The sequence below is a fragment of the Rana temporaria genome, chromosome 1 (genome assembly GCF_905171775.1).
Source record: "Rana temporaria chromosome 1, aRanTem1.1, whole genome shotgun sequence".
In the NCBI taxonomy this organism is placed as follows: domain Eukaryota; kingdom Metazoa; phylum Chordata; class Amphibia; order Anura; family Ranidae; genus Rana; species Rana temporaria.
Genome location: NC_053489.1, coordinates 53,376,329 through 53,389,404, shown reverse-complemented (window position 1 = coordinate 53,389,404; position 13,076 = coordinate 53,376,329). Strand labels below are relative to the sequence as shown.

General features: G+C 47.1%; 1 protein-coding gene across 4 annotated transcripts in view; it reads left to right on the top strand.

The window, feature by feature from the left end:
- Nucleotides 1-989: 989 nt before the first annotated feature.
- ZFR (zinc finger RNA binding protein) overlaps nucleotides 990-13,076 on the top strand; it is a 106,578-nt gene continuing 94,491 nt past the window's right edge. For 2 of the 4 annotated variants that reach the window (XM_040337994.1, XM_040337986.1), the window contains exon 1: nucleotides 990-1,096. The gene's annotated coding sequence lies outside the window, so the exon portion shown is untranslated. The remainder of the gene's footprint in view (nucleotides 1,097-13,076) is intronic. The other 2 variants (XM_040337976.1, XM_040337966.1) reach the window with 1 other exon arrangement.

Sequence of the window (13,076 nt, the reverse complement as noted above, 5' to 3'; positions counted from 1 at the left end):
GGTGCCAAATGTGAGAAACCCGAAAAGCGGAAGTTCCATTTTTGGGTGGAACTCCACTTTAAGTGGTTAAGGGTCAAAGTTTGTCGCCATACCACATCGGGCACAATTTTGAAGGATGACATGTTGGGTATCAATTTACTCGGCATAACATGATCTTTCACAATATATAAAAAAAAATTGGGTTAACTTTACTGTTGTCTTTTGTTTTTATTAAAAATTTGCATCCTATGCATTAAGGTGAAAAAACACCTAGCACTGTCTGGCCCCTCCGAGCCCCCGTTTTACTTACCTGAGCCCCGAATTTCCGTGGGCGCGATCCCGCGTCGTTCTCCCAGCGGCTTCTCGGCTCTTCATTGGATAGATTGATAGCAGCACAGCCATCGGCTCCTGCTGCTGTCAATCAAATCCAATGACCCGGCTATGGACACCGAGTGTATGGCACGGAAGCATGTCTGCAAGGTAACCCCCTCGGGAGGGAGCTTCCCAGAGGGGGTTATCTATTGCGGGGAGGAGCCGCTGTGGGACCCCAGAAGACGTGGATCGGGGCCACTCTGTGCAAAACGAACTGCACAGTGGAGGTATGACAGGTTTGTTATTTATTTTTATATTAATTCTTCTTTAATTAAGATAGATGAGACCAAAATAAGGGACAAATGATGAGGGACAGTCCTTGGTAATCAGTTACAATGAGGAGATATGCTTTAATGTGGGCGCTGTAGGTAACCATGGTGGCACACAAAGCCTGTAACCCAAGCTAAGGAAAGTAACACTGCACTTGGCCACCTATCACGACACTGCGCATTCCAGAATGTTCCCAGCAGTAAAGCCCCCGTTTACGTCCTCCTCTCATGACTTCACGACGTCGCTGGTTGGCAAGTAGCGCTGCGAGCGTGCAGAACGTCTGAGGAGTTCTACCACAGTACGCTGCGCCCCTCTGCCAACCCCAAGGTGGCGTCCGTTCGTCTCTAGCCAGCCCTACGCACTGCCGGTGTTTGACGTCACGTATTTCCCCGCCCTCTTCAGTGTGGCGAGTGTGTGCAGCGGAGGACGGTGTGTGTTGCCGGTGTTGGAGAGGAGAACGGAACAGACCGGACAGGTGTGTGTGACTTGGGTGATGAGGGGGGGATGGGGAGTATAAGTGGGGGGGAACGGCCGGGGAGGGAGGTCTCCGGGGAGGAGAGAGGACAGCGGGAGCAGGCTGCGGCCTAGTGATAAGCGCCTCCTCGGCCTGGCTCTATGGCGCTGTGTCCTCTGTGAGCCCGGAGTGATGTGTGCAGGCCGCCGCGTGGGCCTAGACCGTCCTGAGGGCCCCGGGAGGTCAGGGGATTAGAGGGGAGGACGAGGTGGAGGAATCTCACCCCCTGGTACTGGCAGAGAAGGGGGCACGGCCTGGGCACACTACACATCACACTACTACAACCCACATCACCATCACCTCTACAATACATCTCCTATAGAATATCAGCATTTATTTTAATGGGCATATCTAATATTCAAGGCATTGTCCACCCTTTGCCAAAATGAACTACTCGTCCTCCAGAAGATTTACCCCCCCCCCCTTCATGACCAGGCCGGTTTATGCAATACGGCACTGCGTTACTTTAACTGACAATTGCGCGGTCGTGCGACATTGTACACAAATAAAAAAAATGACATCCCGTTTGATTTATTTTTATTTTTTATCCCCACTACACAAATAGAGCTTTCTTTTAGTTGTATTCGATCACCTCTGCGGTTTTTATTTTATGCAGGGGAAAAAAACGCACAATTTGGAGAGAAAATATATACCGTATTTATCGCGGTATAACGCGCTCCCGCGCACCCCTAAAGTTGCCCCGAATCCTGTGGAAAAAAAAGTTTTTTTTTTTTTGTACTTACAGTTTTGGTGTCTTGCGCGGCGTCCGTCTGCGGCTTCGGGTGTCCTCTTGGTCGGGTCCGGCGTCCTCCCGCGGCGTCCTCCCCGCTCGTTTCCCGCGCCAAGTTTGAATACTGCGCCGACATATACAGAGCGCAGTACACTCCTGTATTGTCGGGCAGGCTCGGCAACTCTCGCGCTGACGTCCTGTACGTCCAGGACGTGAGCGCGAAAGGAGCCGAGACTGCCCGAGTGTACTGCGCTCGGTATATGTCGGCGCAGTATACAAACTCGGCGCGGGTATTGGCGTATACCGCGCACCCACGATTTTGCCCTGATTTTCAGGGCAAAAAAGTGCGCGGTATACGCCGATAAATACGGTAATTGTGTGTGTGCGTTTTTTTTTTCTTCCTTTCTAATAAAATAAAAATGTCTTTATAAATTTAGGCCACTGTATATTCTTCTACATATTTTTAGTAGGAAAACAAATCCTGTTAAAGCAGAAGTTCCCCCCCAAGAATTGAATCCCCTCCTCCGGTGACATGTTTTGTCACCTTTTCCGGGGGGAGGAGGGAGCAGAGACCTGTGTAATCCAGGTATTTGCTCCCACTTCCAGGCATAGGTCGTCCCTGCGACCTAGGTCATGTCTGTCCCCCCCCTTTTCTTTCTGCTAAACACGCAGGGACTAGTCGGATCGTGCAGCGCAACTCACACATGCGCAGTAGGGAACCAGCAAGTGACGCAGCAAGGCTTCACATCCTGGTTCCCTTACCAAAGATGGCGGCGCCTCCACCGGAGAGCCAAGGGACAAATCGGATACGGGTGAGGACATCGCGGGCACCCTGGACAGGTAAGTGTCCATATATTAAAGAGGATGTCCGCTGAAAAAATAAATATTAAAAGCCAGCAGCTACAAATACTGCAGCTGCTGACTTTTAATATTAGGAAACTTACCTGTCCTGGAGTCCAGCGCCGTCCACAGCAGAGGACGAGCGATCGCTCGCCACTCTGCTGCCCCCCCCCCGCCATCCTCTGTTAGGGAACCAGGAAGTGAAGCGCTCTGGCTTCACTGCCTGGTTCCCTACGGCGCATGTGCGAGTTGCGCCGTGCCTGCTGATTGGTTCCCGCTGTGCTCTGGGAGCCGAGTGTTCCCAGAACACAACGGGGACGGGAGGTGACATCATGCCCGCAGTTTACCCGAGACTGTGTGGCCGGAAGTGGGTGCAAATACCTGTCTTTAGACAGGTATCTGCACCCCCTCCACCCTGAAAGGTGTCAAATGTGACACCGGAGGGGGGGAGGGTTCCGATCAGCGTGAGTTCCACTTTAGGGTGGAGCTCCGCTTTAAGTCAGCAGCTGCAGTATTTGTAGCTGATGACTTTTTTTTATTTATTTTTTTCGGTGGAACTCCACTTTAAGCGTATGATTGTGCAAAAGTTATAGCTTCTGCAAACTTTTTTGTTTTTACTAGTAATGGCGGCGATCAGCGACTTATAGCGGGATTGCGATATTACAGGGGATGAATCTGACACTCTGCAGGGGAACCGGTGACACTTATATCCCTTTCACACTGCCAGCGGATGGCATTAGCGCTAAATCACCGCTAGTATTAGAGACACTTTACTGTAGTTTTAGCGATGCTATTTGGCCATTAGCGGGTCGCTTTTAACCCCCGCTAGCGGCAGAAGAAAGAGTTAAAAGTGCTGCTGCCGAAGCATTTTGCAGGCGCTTTCAGCAGTAGTGCCCATTAATTTCAATGGGCAGGAGCGCTGTATACGGCACTCCTAAACCTCCCCAAAGATGCTGATTGGAGGACTTTTTTTCCTAACGTCCTGCCAGCGCAGTGCCCCAGTGTGAAAGTACTCGGACTCTCACACAGGGACTACAGGCGAGGCGTTTTTCAGGTGCTATTTTTATCCCTTTAGCGCCTGAAAAATGCCTCCAGTGTGACAGGGGTCTAATACAGTGATCAGTGCTTTAAAATATGGACTGACGCTGGCTGGGAAGGGGTTAAATGTGTGTTCCTAGATTGTAAGCCTCATAACGAGCAGCGTCCTCTGATTCCTCTTGTACCATCTTGTAACATAACTGTAATATCTGTCTTCATTTTCTTAAGTGCTGTACAAACTGTTGGCAATATTTAAGTTTATTTTACAAAGCAAATATACCAAAATAAAATACTTTCAACAGGGTACATTCTGCTCTGTACTGCGACGCAGCGCATACATACACTACATATCAATACAGTTCCAAGCATACAATTAAATTACATTCTTTTAATCATCCTTTATTTGATTTTGAACAGAAAAAAAAACAGAAATTCACAGAAACCTAAGAGGCATTCCTCTGGTTTAACCCATTTAATTCACATATCACAGGGATATCAACATAAAATTCACGAAACCTCAAAAACATTTCCCCGTCATATCATTCTCCATGTATACACGGAGAAGAGAAATCGTAATTCATTTTAGATATTCTTATCTTAGCCTAATGTCCTTCCCCTCTATCCGTCATCAAGGTCAACTCTCTACTCTAATAACCCCTTCTTTACCGTGATGCTCTTTTGTCCCTTTCCCAGCGGGAACCCTATGTCCCGCCAGACTAGGGGCAATAAGACTGTCTCTCTCTGTTTCAGTTTATTTTACCTCCCTTATAACCCCAATCCCTAACCTATCCCCCAAAACAAAAAAAACAAAAAACAACAAAAAAATAAATAAAAAAAATGACAAAAGAGAAAAAAAAAAGGAAAAGTCTGTCCGTCTCCCCCCCCCGGGACCCCCCGGCTGCCGGACCCTCTTCAATCCATATCCATCAGGGCCTTCCCCTCCTCAGAGTATCTAAATAGGTTCCATTCCGCCCACGTTTCTAAATATACCTTCCGCTTCTGCCTTGAAGTCCATACTAAATCCTCCATTCTATTCAGCTCTTCCACTCTAGTAAGCCACATCCCTACAGATGGGGCCCGAGTCTGCTTCCACAACCCTGGGATGCAGGCCCGGGCCGCGTTTAGGAGGTGGGATACTACTGATTTCCTATATTGCCTCACTGGTATCTCCACATCTTGTAGTATAAAGAAAGACCACTCGTCTGGTAATTGTTCCCTACTGAATCTTTGGGTTATTTCCCGGACCTTTCTCCAGTAGCTTAGAATCTTAGGACAAGCCCAGAAGATATGCAATAAGGTTCCTCCTTTTTTTCCACATCTCCAACATCTGTCTGTTATTTCTGGGAAACATTTGTTCAATATCTCCGGGGTCCGATACCACTGGGATAGTATTTTATAATTCATCTCTTGTGTCTTTATACACATGGATGTTTCAAAAATATTCCTTACTATCTTAGTCTTTTGATCTTCTGTGAAAGGTCTACCCAATTCCCGTTCCCACTTATTAAAGAAGGGCATCTGAACATCCCCTGTTGGGGTGTTCAATAGATCACCAATTCTTGATAGAGAGTGTCTTAAAATCCCTCCCCCACTACAGTATCTCTCAAACATTGTCAATCTTCGACCATATCTAGCTGGTGGTTTTAGGGAGTCTAAGAAATGGTGCAATTGTAAAGATCTCCAAAAATCCAACTGATAAGGCAAATCCTCCTTTTCCATCTCCCGCCTGGTAATCCATCCACCCTCCCTCAAAAAGTGCGATGCTTGGAACCTCCCTTGTTCCCTCAATCTACTAAAGGGTCCACTCCCTAACCCTGGTTCAAACTGTGGATTTCCCAAGATTGGAAAAAGTGGTGAATCCTCCGTAGACAGAACCCCCCTCACGAATAGCTTATGTGCCACCCGCAGGGTGGGGCCTATCAACGGGTGGGACTTGGTATCTGATGGAAGACCCCGGTAACACCATGCCGCCCGCTGCAGAATACCGCCGCATTGATCCTGCTCGAGCCCCGGCCATAACTTTTCTCCAGCATGCCGACTCCAATCAATGAGTCGGCACAGTAGTGCCGCTTGATAATATCTATAAATATCTGGGGCCGATATTCCTCCGTCGCGTTTAGCCAATGAGATTATACTGGCCTTAATTCTTGGGCGTTTGTTTGCCCATATAAACCCATTAATAAGAGACTGTGCTTGCCTAAAAAAAAATCTGGGTATTTCAATCGGGAGGGTCTGAAAAAGGTACAGAAACTTGGGTAGTATGCTCATTTTAACAATGCTAGATCTTCCAAGCCATGAATGGAACCCCTTCCGCCAACCGTCCAGGAGAGCCCTCATTTTGGACAGCAAAGGCAGAAAATTAAGTTTAAAAACTTGCGTTAGGTCCGCCGGGATAGAGGTCCCCAGGTATGTAAGAGCAGTATCAGACCATTTAAATCTAAATTTTGATTTCAGTATCCTTAATTCTCTCCCCGGTATCGCCACTCCCATCGCCTCCGATTTCTCATAGTTAATCTTAAAGTTGGACAACTCTCCATACACATTTAGTTCTTGTTCCAGGTTAGGGAGGGATTCCATCGGGCTGGTTACACTAAACATCATGTCATCAGCATAAGCTGAAGTTTTATATTCTGTACCTTTCAAGGACACCCCCTTAATACCAGAGTTCAGCCGGATCCGACTCAGCAGCGGTTCAACAGTCAGGGCAAACAATAGCGGTGATAGAGGGCAGCCCTGCCTTGTCCCATTTGAAAGTTTAAAGGGAGGTGATAGTGTTCCATTCACTCTAACTTGGGCCGTTGGTTGTGTGTAGTTACTTGCAATCCAATGCAACATCTTCCTCCCGAACCCCATGTGTCTTAACACCGCAAACATAAATTGCCAGTTGATCCGGTCAAATGCTTTCTCTGCATCTGTTCCTAGAAAGACACAAGGGGTTCGGGTGGCACCCACCAGGTGGATCAGATTCATGGTCTTGACTGTGTTGTCTCGGGCTTCCCGCGTCGGGACGAATCCCACCTGATCTTTATGGACAAGTTCTAGTATATTCTGCTGTATCCGCCCTGCCAAAATCTTGGCAAAGAGCTTCAGGTCTTCATTTAGTAGAGAAATTGGTCTATAACTCCCACATTGGGAGGGGTCTTTTCCTTCCTTAGGAATCACAGCTATCACCGCTTTTAATGATTCGTTATGGAACATACCGGAGTCCCCTAGACTATTAAACAATCTCACCATAAATAAGCCCAATTCGGGCATAAAAGCTCTATAATAATGAATGGAATAGCCATCCGGCCCAGGTGCTTTCCCTCCCTTCCCCTTTTTCACTACCTTCTGTAACTCTTCGATTGTGATCGGTTTTTCCATTTCCTGACTCCTTTCCGATGTTAAGCTGGGGGTGCCTGAAGTTGCTATATAGTTACCCATTTCCACCTCATCTTGAGAACTTGTTTCCAAATTATATAAAGAGCCATAAAATTCCCCAAATCTCCCTGCTATCTCTCTAGGTAGCACAATTTTCTCCCCCTCTGTGCCCTGAATCAACGGGATATAGGTTTTAGTCAGTTGTTCCTTTAGAGTTCTGGCCAATTGTTTCCCACTTTTATTACCGAATTCGTAATTCTGTCTTCTGCCATTTTGTATTGCCCATTTGGCCCTCTTTAAAAGTAGTTCTGTAATTTGTCTACGTGCCACCCGTAGATCCTGTTCCAACGCAGGGTTAGGGTTCTGTTTATGTTTTGTCTCCAAATTTGCAATTTCTATCATAAGGGTTGTTACCTTGGTCTCCCTCTCTCTCTTTATCCTCGCCCCATGCTTCATCAGTACCCCCCTTATCACCGCCTTATGGGCCTCCCATACCACTCCCAAATCACAGTTAGGGGTCACATTGGCCTCAAAATACCACTTTAGTTCCTTCCGCACCTCTTCTAGTACCGCCTCCTCTTGCAATAAACTTTCGTTCAGTCTCCAGGACCCGGCACCCGCTGGCCGTATGTCCCCTAGCGCATATTTTAGGATGATTGGGGCGTGGTCTGTCCATGTAATTTCTCCCATTACAACCTCCTTTATAGAGTGCAATTGATTATGTGGGATGAGATAATAATCTATACGCGAATAGCTTTTATGTGGGAAAGAATAAAAGGAATAGTCTCGTTCCCCTGGATGCATCGATCTCCATACATCTATTAACCTTGCCCGTTGCAACATCTGTAGAATTCTCTTCCGAGTTCCCCCCGTGACTGATGATCTACCAGAAGAAACGTCTAACTCTGGGTTCAATGGCGCATTCAAATCTCCTCCCATTATCAACTGTCCTTCCTGAAAATCTGCCAATTTGTCTAGAAATCTTCTCAGGAAGCGGTCTTGATAAGTATTAGGGGAGTAAAAAGTAGCAAGGGTTATTATCCTACCCCCTATGGTCCCTTTCAGCGCCAAGTATCGACCCCCAGGGTCAACCAATGACTCTGTCAGCGACCATGGGGTATTATTTGAAATTAAAATAGACACTCCCCCCTTTCTGGCCTCTGGGTTCGTCGCATGGTATACCACCGGGAAGGGTCTACCTGCAAGAAAGGAAGGCCCCCCTGTCCTGAAATGGGTCTCCTGTACCAAGGCAATATTACAACCCCTTTTCTTCAAATCTTGAACTAAAATCCTCCTCTTTTCGGGTATGTTTAGACCCTTAGCATTAATTGATATCACTACCAGTGGATCCATCTCTGAGACCAGAAACGTATCCACAGGGGATCCCTCAGTATTCCCAGACCGCCCACGTCCGGTCGAAGCACACCCGTGGGGGCCACGGGGGAGACAGTACACAAATAATCAAAAGAAGAGAGAGAAGGGAAAAAAAAAAAAAAAAAAAAAAAAAAAAGAAGAAGAGCAACCCCCCCCCCCCAACCCAAAAAATTGAAAAACCAAACAAAACAACAAAAAAAAAAAAAAAAAAAACCCTATTCTAAACTGATATCACCAAGAGGCGTGAGGGAGGACGTAAACCTCCCTCTCCCCCTCAGGGATACCACCAAGCCAAAGCTTTAAACACTCTCAACCCCTAAACCCTATGAGTGTTGGCCTAACAGGGGAGGATTACTTACTTGCGCAGGCCCCTATGAGTGCTCCTCCTCGCCCCCCTACCCAGCTCCTTCCATCCACTCCTTCTGAAATTGGGATATTAATCCCCCAGAAAATTATAGCCCTCCTCCCAGAGGAAAAAGAAGAGGGAGGGGGAAGGGAGAAGGGATAATAAAAAAAAAAGAGATTACAAAGAAAGGGGGGAATACCCCCCCCCCTGCTCGATCAAAGGCAAAACCGCCACCTCTGGTATCTCCTATACTAATCACATCCACCAATTTTACTTTATAATATCTGTCAAAAAAATAAATAAAAATAAATAAATAAAAACAAACAGAAAAAAATAAAAAATTAATTTATGTCCCCTTATAGTGCCCCCTCCCCAAATGGCCCAGTACCCCCTTCCCCGGAGTTCATCTTTTGCACCTTATGTTTAGCCTTTAAACTAGAATCCCCTTGATTCATATCCTGGATATTCTGTTGAATTCTTTCTCTCAATAATATGATAATAACACTTAATAATACTTATTAATAATAAATCAATACATATCTACCTCATTAGTAATTTCAAACCCATGATTTCAAACCGTACTCCCTTGTGCTCCCGCTTAACACAACTATATTATTTATCAATTAATTGGCAATCTAGTGGTCCCCCACCCTACCCGCCCGCCCTCCCCACTGATCTCCCCGTGATCTTCATGTGCTATTCCTTATGACCAGATTACCAAATTAAACTGGAATAAATTGGTGTAAAATAAAAAAATAAAAATAAAAAAAAGGGGGGGGGGCAGAGCATATAAGCCCCGTCCCTCAGCGCCCCCCTTCCTCCCCTTATATATAATATATTAAGTGGTAGCCCACTTAACCCCCTACAGTGCCAGTTCCCTCCCCCCCGCTCCCCTATTAAGTGACATGGCTGCCACTGTGTTCCCAACCCTGCTTACTTAACCCCCCGTGCCTCATAATAAAAAAAAATACAAACAAACAACAAAAAAAAAAAAGGGGGGGAAACCCCCCTCACCCTTAACCCTTCCCTAGGTCGTTCCCTAATTACCAATTACTTAATATAACTCGGGGCACAGCCAAACAGCAGGAAAAAAAAATCAGAAACTCTACCCAGAGTACTAAAAAACAAAAAAAAATACAAGGGAAGTACTTTTTTTTTTTTTCTACCTGCAGGGCATATATATCTCAGAGTTAAACCATATAATATAATATACCATTTTGTAACATAATGCAACATCACATACCCCTCCTTAATCCCCCCCCAACCCCCCCCTGTGACCCCTAGCAAACATACCAGCAATCAGTGCCAAATATATTTTATGACCTATGTCATTGGTGCCCTCCCCCGCCCCTACAGTCCATTGTACATTATACACTCTCCCCCCAAGCCATCCCCCCCCTCCCACCCCGTGTCACTTTATCAACATATCTTCAAAAAATAACAAAAAAAAAAAAAAAAAAAAAAAAAAAAAAAAACACAAGATTTTGACCTGTCTATATGTCCATTATCAAAATATAAAATAAACTTTACCAGATTATACCGTCTCTTTAGGCCAAAAAAAAATAAACCGTATTTGCCCTTGATCTCTCCATTCCCCTCCCCCCCCCCCCCCCCCCCAAGAGGAAGGCCCCTGAAAAAAAAAAAAAAAAAAAGGATCCAAGAGAAAGAGGGGAGGGAGGGGATTCCGGCAAGATCCATAGATAACCCAATTCTACCTCACCCCCCTCCCCCCCAAAACTCAGGATCTTTTAAAGTCCGCTATTCTGGGGTTCAACTGTAGCCAATCGGGGACCGCAAATGGTTCCATTTCCAAGAAGGGAAAAAGACATGGGAGGTCGCCTCTTGAGCGCAACCAAAAAGATAGTTGGCCTTTTTTAATAAGCACTGATATAGGGAACCTCCATCTATACGACCCTCCCCAGGCCTTCACCCGGTCCAGGACCGGGCGAAGTAACGCTCTTCTGTGAAGGGTAGCATTAGATAAGTCAGGTAAAATCTTCACAGAGACTCCTTGATAGTCAATCGAGCCGGCTTCCCATGCCTTCCGTAAAATTACCTCCCTATGGGAAAAATAATGTAAGCGGCAGATCACGTCCCGGGGACGGCTAATGTCCTTTGATTTAGGGCCCAGTGCCCTATGCACTCTGTCCATCTCATAGTTTACCAAAATAGGTTCTTTCATCAAGTTCTGCAAGATAAGCTTAATAATCTCATGTAATTCCTCCTGATCGGCAGATTCTGGAACCCCCCGCACTCGTATATTATTACGGCGGCTCCTATCCTGGAGTTCTTCCAATTGCAATTGCAGGGAAATCGACACCTCCCTCTGCATGTTCCTCTCACTCTCTAATACCCCCACGCGTGTCTCCAAAGCTTTCAACCCACTCTCCCCTACTGAAGTACGGGCCTCCAATTCTTGCATTTCAACCCTGACCTGTTCAAAGTCCCTGGTATGTGCCTCTTCCACTTTAATGATCAAGTCAGTAATATCGGCTCTAGTGGGGAGTGCTTGGATTAGGGTTTTCAAAACATCAATCTCGCTCTTCAGCCCCCCATCCTCCCGCGAAGCCCCTGGTGAGGCTGCAGAAGAACGAGGGCTCAGCGGCGGCGCCTGTAGGACCTCCATGTCAGATCTAATAGACAATTGATGTTGGGGTACAGTCCTATTGGGGCCCCCACTTGTCAGCCCCTTACCGTCCAGCAGCCCGCTCTTACCTTCGGAGAGGCGACCCCCCCCCTGAATTGCAGGGAAATACCGCTGGATCTCTTGCTGTTCTACAGGTCTAGATGAGTGGGTTGTTGTCTGTGGCTGTGCTGTCAGAGCTGCGTTGCGAGATGTCCGGCTCTCGCGCTGCGCATACCTGTGCATACCTTGTATTCCCCGCCGCAACAAACTGATCCTGCAGCAGGGGCTCCACCAGTCCAAACCCTTCCTCAGGACAACAACAGGTATTAAAAGTCCGTAACAGAGAGCCAGGGAAATCTGATACTGGTGGTATTGGATATATTGAATGTTAAATTGAGTGTTAAGTGTACAATGTTAAATGTACAGTGTTGGCAGCTGACAGGGAGAGAGGCACTTAACCACCACCCCTGCTCTCCACTCCACCCGACCCCCCACGTGGACGCTAAGAGCGTCAGGGGCTGCCCTCTGCCAGGGTCACTCACACCAGCTGGTAAGCAGTTCCTTTAAACCACCAATACGTCCTCTCTGCCCGCAGTTATATTCCAGCTCCGTCCCGCTCCTCTAACCTGACAGCCACTTACTTCAGGCTCCTCTCACTCTCCGTCTCTCCACGTGGGTGTCGAGGGCGTCGGGGCTGCCTCCGCCTCTGCTGCTGCTGCGATTATACTATTGACAGGCTGTTTCAGCTTAGTATTGCTGCCGATCCTCCTCGCACTCTGCGCTCTACTGAGGCACCAGTGTCCAGTCCACCTAGTCAGGGCAGCGGTTATGTGGTCTCCTTGATGCCGCGATCCCCTTAATTCCGCTTCTCACTCTCCGTCTCTCCACGTGGACGCCGAGAGCGTCGGGACTGTCTCCGCCTCTACTGCTGCTGCTGCTGCTAGTACGCTGCGCGTGTGTTGCGGTGTACAGACCACCTAGTCAGGGCAGCGGTCATGCGATCCCCTTAATGCCGCTTCAATAGTCCTGGAGCTGTGGAGGACGGGAGCTCACCAACTTACTCCCTCACTCCTCCATGCGCAAGCCACACCCCCGCACAATTAAATTACATTCATTCATCCTGCGGTATGATGCCTGATGTGTTGCGCAGAGTTGTGAAACCCTGAAACATCACATCATGCATGACGCCGCATTACCCTGAAAACAGTAGTTAAAAAAAAAAAACGTGTCCAGAAAAGTCAATGTCAGTGTAAACATACAGGCGGGGAAGGTATAGTCTCTCAGCAGGCTGAAGATCAGTCTGCGACAGTCCTCGATGGACATCCTCTGCCGCTGGTGGACGCCGTGGTTTCTGGCGTACCATGTGCAAACTGTTGGCGCTATATAAATCCTGTATAATAGGTGGTGTTTCCTTACTATGGGGGAGGTGCTTGTACTATGAGGGCCAGTTCGTGCCACATACAGTCCAGTGAGTGTGTGTTTTTTTTTTTTGTTTACTTCATCAAAAACGTACTGAAAGTAGGTTATGTGGTTTTCAATGGCATTGTTCACACCAGCGCTTCCAGTTCCAGGAAAAAAAAAAGTAGGACATGCTGCATTTTTCCTGCACTGTACTGGAATGCAATAA